The sequence below is a fragment of the Tetrao urogallus genome (genome assembly GCF_951394365.1).
Source record: "Tetrao urogallus genome assembly, chromosome: 2".
NCBI classification, from domain to species: domain Eukaryota; kingdom Metazoa; phylum Chordata; class Aves; order Galliformes; family Phasianidae; genus Tetrao; species Tetrao urogallus.
This window is the reverse complement of record NC_136814.1, coordinates 30,080,491-30,089,568: the sequence shown is the minus strand read 5'-3', so window position 1 is coordinate 30,089,568 and position 9,078 is coordinate 30,080,491.

Sequence of the window (9,078 nt, the reverse complement as noted above, 5' to 3'; positions counted from 1 at the left end):
ATAATAATAATAATCAAAAAGGTACTCGGTCTGTGTCAGAAATCTGCCAAACATCATCTGCAATTGAATTTTCAACGCCTGATAATGTACAACACGGAAAGCTTCCAAAAAAGACAAGACAGTCTAAAAACAGACTCACAGCAAGTGACTACTAACCACTAGGAACTCCCCATCTGAGTGATGACTTTCAGGAGAACACACGGGTGGGTGCTTGCATCTGCAATGTATGATACTCATGCTGCATCGTGCGCAAGACAGAGGCTTCCGATGGGGGGGAGGGAAGAGAAAGTGTTTTATATACTTATTTAATATCCCTTTTTAAATTAGAAATTAAACAGATAATTTAATTAAAGAGTAGGGATTTTTCAGTATTCTTTGTTAATATTTAATTTGAACTATTTATAAGCCGTACCTCTTTTTTTTTTTCTTTTTTTCTTTTTTTTTTCCTTTTTTTTTTTTTTTTTTTTTTTTTTTTTTTTTTTTTTATTTGTACTGGTTGTGTATAAATTTAACTTTCCTGTTGTCCCATCCCATCTCTCCCCAATTGTTGGCAGAGTCAGTAGCATGTTATGGGCAGTTATTTAATTAATTTCTCTAACACCTACCCCTACACATTCCTATTGAGACAAGGGTTAGATATACATCTACATACTATATATATATTTGGCTATGTGTTTGTATATATATATATATGTTTATGTATATGTGTGATTCGGATGAAATAGACGCTACGATTTTTTTATATATGTAAAAAGAAGAGACAGGAAAAATAGAAAATTCTACATCTTGAATCTCTCTCCTTTTTAATTTTAATATTTGTTATCATTTTATTTATTGGTGCTACTGTTTATCTGTAATAATTGCGGGGAAAAAAGATATTAACACTACATATTGTGTCTAGTGAGTTTTTTCAAGATATTCCTTAGTACATATTTATTTTTAAACAAAGAAATTACAGATATATCTTAAAAAACCGACGACGACGACGACAAACAAACTTTTTTTTTGTATTAAAGAATTTAATTCTGACTTTGATTTCCTTTGCCTTCTCCTTCTACCTTGCACCCTGATTTTCTTCCATTGCATAGCGGACCCTCCAGCTTTGCCTCTGGAGGCTACAGGGCACCAGCAACCTGCCAGTTGGACTCGTGGATTTGGGCCCAGAGCCTCCAAAAGCATCTAGGTACCTAAAGCCCCTTGAAATCAGTGGGAGGTAGGCGCCAAAATACTTTTATGAAGTTCCCAGCTCAGTGAGAAGAGGGTGGTCTGATGGGCAGGAATGAGGGGGCAGGACTCCCGGGTTCATTTCCAGCCTCTCATACCAAGGAATGTGGTGCTGGTCGCAGTCTTGCCTCTAGTCTTACCAGGAGTCAATCCCCGTCGTGCTGGGTACTGTAGAAGTACGAGTGCCCATGAGCTTGGTGGATCTTACAGTCCAAGATGAAAAGTAATGCTCTGAGCCTGCCCTTTGCTGGTAATGGACTTGGTGTTTGCTGTTGGAGCTGTGTAACCGGCTCCCAGTGACGGCTCAGCAAGACCTCACCATCCTGGATGATATGGAATGAAGATCTGTTCATCTCTAACTACTCAGCCTTTTGCGAGGTACTGTTGTGACATCTGTGATGTGCTCTGGGGCGTTTGAGAGGAAAAGCTGCTTGGAAGCAATGTCATTTCCTCATCAGCCATGGGGTGAGTGTGTCACAGGCTGTTGGTCATCTGGCCATGTTGGAAAGGAACATACAGGATTTTCCTGGATAATGGAGGTGACTCAACTGGGTTAACGCAGACCTCTGAGTTCCTGGCTGCCTCAGTCCTGCTCTTGTCAAGGCAAAGGATCCAGTTTTTATTTAGTGCAGTGTGGGCAGCTCAAGAGGCGGATCTGCAATTTTGAACTCTGCAGACAACGGACGAAAGTGGACAAGTAATTGAAGAGGTTCTGCTTCATCTCGTTCGGTAACATCTTGTAGAATGCACTGGTGAGAGGTGTGAAGGTGAGCAGGCCCATTTGTGGATGCTGCTGTGTGAAGACCCCAAGGAGTTTCTTGTCAAGCATATTCACCACTGACTTTTGGCTTGCAAGGATCTATTGGCTGTTTCACAGATGGCTGTGCAAGGCAACAAAGACAGGAAGTCTAGTCTATAAACAATACACCTGCATTGGCTCTATATGAGCTTGGAAGGGTTTACATGCCAGCAAATCAAAAAGATTGAAACCAGCATGTCAATGGTACTGCCATGTTCTGAGCTGAAGAGACCTTTCTGGATGTTGTATCTCAGCAGAAGAGATTCCAAGTCTGTTAGATGTAGTGGGCCACAAATGTCAAGTTCTGCCTGCTGATGGTGAGCTGAGCTGGCTGCTTCTGGGATGTGAAGGAAAACAAGACCTGCAGTCCTCTCTCCTCCTGCTTCCGAGGGCTAGCTTACTCCATGAGACAGTGGCTGTGCCTGGTGGGGTGACACTTTTCAGCTGGGACAACTGCACCTGCTGAAGGGAGACACTTGTGTGTGGCTGCTGCAGGGCCCAGGCAGTAACCTTGCACCATGTAATACATGCACTGCAGCCGCAATGGGATAGCAGCACAGCGAGAGGTTGTCCGAGCCTGCTCTGAAGTAGGCATCTGGAAGCAGTCCAGCCCTTCACATGTACCCTCCAGAGCAGATATGGCTGAGCTGCACCCTCCTGTGAAGAGAATGGCTGTGGCACATTGTTGGAGGGGAGTCTTGCCCTCCCTGGAGAGGCTACATGTGGGTGAGGATCACACTTTGAAGGTATTCAGCCTCAGGAGTTTGACTTTCCCTTGTCCTGCCAGTCCTGAGCTCATCTGTCACACCTGACTCACATGTGCCTTGTCCTGGGGTGATGTGAGGACGCATGGGGCCCGGCCGGGTTCTCTGCTGTGTGCCCAGCACAAATGGGTTTCCTTGTGCCTGCTTCAGTTATTCTGTGGGACTCAAACTGTGGAGCCACCTGAAAAGGGAGGAAAAGGTGTCCCAGGTAGAAAACTCCACCAGCAACGGGAAAGGCGTGCTTTAGGTTGGAAACGCCTTCCCTCTTTCCAATTTGACGCCTGATAGCTGCTTTGACTCCTTGTTACTACTGATTTAGTTTGCGAATTGAGCCTGTCAGCCTTCCGGTAGGGAAGCAAGGAGGGAGCACCTCAGAGAAAGGCTCTGCTTGGGCTCCTGGGCTATCTCCACTGTGTGTTATGAAGGAAGACTCAAGATGGCTCCCAAGCACCTCACCTGAAAGCAGGCCACCTTTGGGCCAGGTGCTGTAGGAATGCCACCGGAGGCAGGAGCTAGGCTGGCTCCATGTCTCATAGGCTGTGGTGAGCTGTGATAACCCTGCACTAGGGGCTGGTGGCAGCCTGTGAGGAATGTGAAGAGCTCTGGTCCTCGGAGAGGCTCTTCCCCTCCATTCCGGCATCCCTGCACCATGGTGGGGATGAGGGTTGAGTCCACTCTTGGATGTCAAGTCCTGGTGGCAGTGGTTTGCCAGCTTCATGTGTTGGGAGGGACAGTGGGGCATCTCCCAGCGGTGCAGCTCTGTGTGCATCCAGAGGTGACACGCAAATTTGGCAGACAGGCTTCTTCCACACTGCAACCTGTTTATCTGCCCAGGATTGAAGAAGCCTTACAGTTACACATCTCCTTCAAGCTCTGCATAAGATGCCTCAGTGTACATTCAGGAAGGTGATGTGACACATTCACAGCTGAAGGACATACTAGGAAATGTCTGTACTTCTGCACTCTATCCCTATGTTGTAATATGGGGCTAATTTTATTGGTTTATGCTCTTTATTTTTACCTCAGTCTTTCATATTTGCCCAGCACTTTTAAGAAGTAAAAATACGCCTAACTCTTCCTCAAATGGAAAGCGCCCAAGTGTCTCTTCTAGCATCTGCCCATTGCTGCCTGCTGCTGTAGGCTCCTATGTGCCTTTAACACAGGGGTACCCCCACTGCTCACCCTGTGCCATCCACTTCTTGGCCAAGCCTGGCACTTGAACACGGCAGGGGAAGGAGTTGAACTACAAACCTTGTGCCCACATAGCAGGGGTTCAGCTATGGAGTTACCTCAACATGGCTTTTGCCAGCTGCTTAGTTGCCTCTTGCACATTCCACACCTGGAGCATTTTGCGTGGCAGGACTCAGGCTGGGAAAGATATCTGGCACTGCTGGGCACTGCCCCATCACTGCTGGCATACTGAAATAACCTGAGATGCAGGTAGTGATGCCTTGCTCCTGATTTGCATGGAGCCTTGCAGATGTGAAGCTTTGGCTATGGATGGCAAGAACTTGCAAATCTTGGTTGAACATATCTGTGGTGCAGAGTCTTTTGCTTCCAACCTTGTTCAGTGATAGCAATACTTGAGCAGAAGGAGGAGACACCAGACCCCTTCACTGCAAGCCCCATGGACAGCTCAGGAGAGGTGACAGATGATTACAACGAACAACTTAAGCAGATAAACCACTTCCATCACCTCTTCACTGATTTTAAGGCCAGAAGTGGGGTCTGCATGAACTGAGCAGAGCCCTTCACCCATAACTCCTACCCATAACTCTTGCCTGAGCTACAGTGTACATTTTGGAAAGGCTTCCAAGCTGGTGTTTAGCTGCCCAACCTTCATATACTTCTCATTACAGAGACTTCTGGCGCTGGAGACAGCCTATGTTGCATGTCATTAACCCTGTGTCATTGGCCTCTCCTCCAGAAGCTCCTGCTGGCACCTTTGTTATTCTTCCTGCCTATGCTTGGCTGTAACTCCAGGACTGCAGAACCAAAAGCCCCAACAGAGCTTTATGATGAACTCATTCCCTTCAAGGAAACACCTCACCCAGCTGCTCAGAGGTCACTGTGAGAACTAACTTCCAGAAAAGCAAATTTCTGTCAGTCAACTCCACTTTTTCTTTTTTTTCCAGCTCTAATTGGCTCATTCCTCCTCAAGTCGCCTTCATTATTTTGGGCAGCTTGCTGGAAAGTGCAAACCTTATTTTGCATTGCAAGGACCTCACAACGGGGAGATGTAGCCTGGAAGCACCTGACCAGCTCATGTTTCTTCTGAAGTGTTGTTGCTCCTAGAGAACAAGAAGCCAACTCCTAGTTACTTTGATTTATCTCATCATAGAAAGTGCGATGAACTGGGGTCAACAGCATTGAATCTGATTGTTTCCAGTCTCCGTAGGCACCATAAATTATGAGTCACAGGCTCATCCTGAGCTACTCGGTGACTAATCTGAGGCCATTCTTGAGGCTTAGGTCCAATTTCTTGCTCGCAGTACTGGCTTGTGAGAACTATGTGTTGCAAATATACAGTGCAGACCGAGGCGGTACACAGCACCCAGGAGAACTGGCTAAACTGCCAGAGGTGGTGCTGATGAGTCAGGGAGTGGCACTGCCCTATGCACTAGTAGTCCACTGGAGTGGCTGGATGTGCAGTACAAGATTCTGTGACATTACTGACTCACTTCGTGGGACTCGGTGTGATCCACACCCCTGTAGAATTGTTGGGACGAGACATGAATGCAGAGACATCCCAAGAGGAACGATTCCTGGCTTTCAGTTGTCCACCAGTTGCAAATGTGCTGATATTCTGAACATGTGTATCTTTGCGCAGGTCATACTCCATGGCCTAACGCATTGCACCCTCTGGACTTTGTCCTGCTCTTTAGCCTCTGTTTTCTGTGCCTCAATTTCATGCTGTTGCTTTAGGTTTATAAATGTGTCTAGGTGCACTTCCCTCTTCTCAAACACGGACCTCAGATGCTTGTGGAGTTTCACCGTGTCTTATTTGAGCGCATTTCTTGGCTAATGACAGCTTGTGAAGTTCTTCAAAGCCCCCTGCATCAACTCATCGAGCTCTGCACTCAATCATCTCCTGTTACCTTTCATTTATAACAACAATAATCCTTTTCCCTCAGAAGGTGACCTCCACTGAACGCACTCAAAGGTGGATCACTCCAGAACCACAGAAAAGGCTCTAGATAAGTTTAGAATCTCTTGTGTCTCTCTCTCTAAATTCACCTCTCCCCAGTTGCTTGTTCTCAGCCTCTTCTGGCAGTTTCCAGGGTGTCCTCTTTCCAGTGCAAAGTAGCTTTGCCCCAGATACATCAGCTTGTCTTTTCTCAAGTTAAATCTCATTTTGTTTCCTGCTCATTTCTAATCTCTCTAAATCCTTTTGGGGGATTTCTCAATTTGCACTGGAATTTGCAATCGCTTCTGCTGAAGGTGCCAGCCTGGGGAGCTCAGAGGGGAACCTTCTCCTTGCTGCTGCTGAGCCAGGAGGATGCCGTGGCTCTGGAGCTGGGGAGGTGTTGGTGGTGCCCTAAAGTGTGGGTGCAGGTACAGTCTTGCGCGTAGCTATATTCAATCATGTCGTGAACTATATCTCTCACTCATCATCAGATAGGAATTGCCTAGCACACCTGAAGGGCTGGAAGAAGTGTGGGAGTCAGCAGGTCTTAGTCTGTACAGCAGAGGTGTGGGAAGTGAGGGAGCTGGGTTCAATTCCCAGCCGGGCTGTTGATCTCCTTTGCCTCCCTGCCTCGATTTCCCCATGCAAAAAACAACTGTGGTCCTTCAGTCAAAGCACGTATTTCACTGTTGGAGTCTTTGACAGATGATCAAGTTCCATTCACTTCTTGTTATTTTACTGTCTGTTTGTAGAAGGATTCCCAGCTTGTTGAAATTGTAAGAAATCTCTGTACATCTTCCCCTAGAGCGGATAAGTCACAGAATCATAGAATCATTTAGCTTGGAAAAGACCCTTAAGATCATGAAGTCCAACCATCACCAAGACCTATCAAGACCTTCACTAAACCATGTTCCTAATTGCCATATCCACACATCTCTTCCCTGGACAGCCCATTTCAATACCTAATCTTTTATATGAATAAATTCTTCCAAATATACCACCAAAACTCCCTTGGAACAACTTGAGACCATTTCCTTGCATCTTATCACTTGTAACCAGAGAAAAGAGCCAGGCATTCTCCTCACTGCACCCTTCTTTCAGGCAGCTGTAGTGACGAGGTCTCCCTTCAGCCTCCTTCTCTTTTGGCTAAACAGCCTCAATTCCTTCAGCCAGTCTTGTAAGCCTTTTTTTTTAGTCCCTTCACCAGCTTTGCCTCTCTTCTCCAAACATGTTTCAGCAACTCAATATCCTTTGCATAATGAGATGCCCAAAACTGAGCACACTATTTTGTTCACCACTCAGCTCCAGCTGAAGTCATGTCTCCCTGTTCCTCTCCATCTTGAGACATAACCTCAATGGCATTTTGGTACCAATCACACTTTCCTCCGTTTGCTCATTGGGAAAGGGGTAGGAGTGTTGAGAACAATAACAAGCAGGTTTAAATTACTTGGTATGTATATTACTGATATGTATTGCTCCCTCTTAGTCTCCCTCTGCTCTTTTGCTGTAGTTGCACATCCATGCTTTGCTCTCATTCTCTCTTCTGCATGGCGGCTCCTTTGAAGGGAACTGCTTTCTGCCCGCATTGGAAAGGACTTGCAAGGATCATAGCCTTAAAACTGCAGACAGGACCACCTAGGAGACTTTGGAATGGGAGGAACCTGCTGCTCACCATTTTGCAGGATGGTAACACCGGCATTTATTTGTGCTGTGAAAGGGAAGAGCTCCTAGCCTTTATTTAAGAGGAATTCCCTGAAGTTGTACTCATTGCAATCTGGAGGTTTACACCTGTGCTTCAGCTAGAATTGTGGCTCTGTATATCGGGTACCGGAAGTGATAAGTGGAGAAAACACTGAAGCACAGGTCAGCAGAGGCTTTGCTGGCTGGGAAAGGTGAGACACAGTGCAAGACCAGTGAAAGGAAGGGAAAGGATTCCCTGTTTGATGGGATGATGAGGAGGAAGAGGCTGAGTGTCTCAGGAGTGGGGTGGGGCAAGCCTTAGATTATCTGTCAGCTTTGGGTGTAGGAAGCCTTCCCACTTAGAAAACCTCCTGCACTTATACGGATACGTCTCCCAGTGGAGCCAATTGTTCTGAGTCTTGGAAAACTTGTGGCTAGAGCTGGTAGGAGTGTTGGAGCTGTGAGCAACCCTTCAATCTAACCATGCAGGTGAATAGGCACCTATTGAACCCCAGGTTATCAACACTCCCAATTGCACCAGAAAGCTTGTGCTATTTGCAGCAGCACAAGATCCGTGTGATGTATAAATCTACAGTCAAACCAAAAAGAATTCAAGCCTTTGTGATGAGTGAACAGTATGCCAGCAATGGCTTTCCTTCCTAGCCTTAAATCACATTACCCAGTCCCTTTCAGCACACTTTAGACCCCGTTTCCATCTCTTGTCATATCCCCTTACAACCAGGTTCTGCCCTATTTTTAATCTGCTTCCCATCTTCTGGTGTTGTCTGAGTCTCAGTCCTTTCATAAGCCTGCAAAAAGACTGCATATACGTGTCTTGCTGTGGCTCTTTTTTTATGGTTTCTCTCTTGATTTTAAGCCACTTGAGCCCTGTTTGCCTTTTGGGTTGTAGATACACACGAACCTCAGTCATCTAATTGGAAGTTTCCACAGCAACCGCTAAATATTTTTTTCCAGAGGGGACTTTCAGGCCCCATTGGCAGAGAGGTGAAGATTTGGCTGTCTGGTGCCACAGTATGTCACCTTGCACCTGTCCCGGCGGCTGTTTCAGAGAGCTGTTGAACTGCTTTGTTCCAAATACCTTTCACATCCCTTATGGGTTCCTCCGACACGCGAGCACCGTCAGCCAAAGCCATTAGCTCCTCATCCCTGGTGTCCTGGGATCATTCAGCAGCAACCAGAGCACTGCACCCTGTGGCTTCCCCACTGGAGGCTCTACTCTGAGCAGCGAGTTTTCACTTTTTCTTTAATCACATCTTCAAGTTCTAATGCCCGGTGAGAACTTTGACCCTTATCCAGGGATTAGCTGTTATCCTTAAGAGCTTTCTGCGGCAAGACTTATAAAGAGCTCCAGCTTTGGAGAATGCAGGCAAATCATGTCCACTGGGTTAATTTTCTTTATTAGCAGACTACCTCCCTTTTCCGCACACAGCCCTTGGATATTGTCTCCTCGCTCCAGGAGAAGG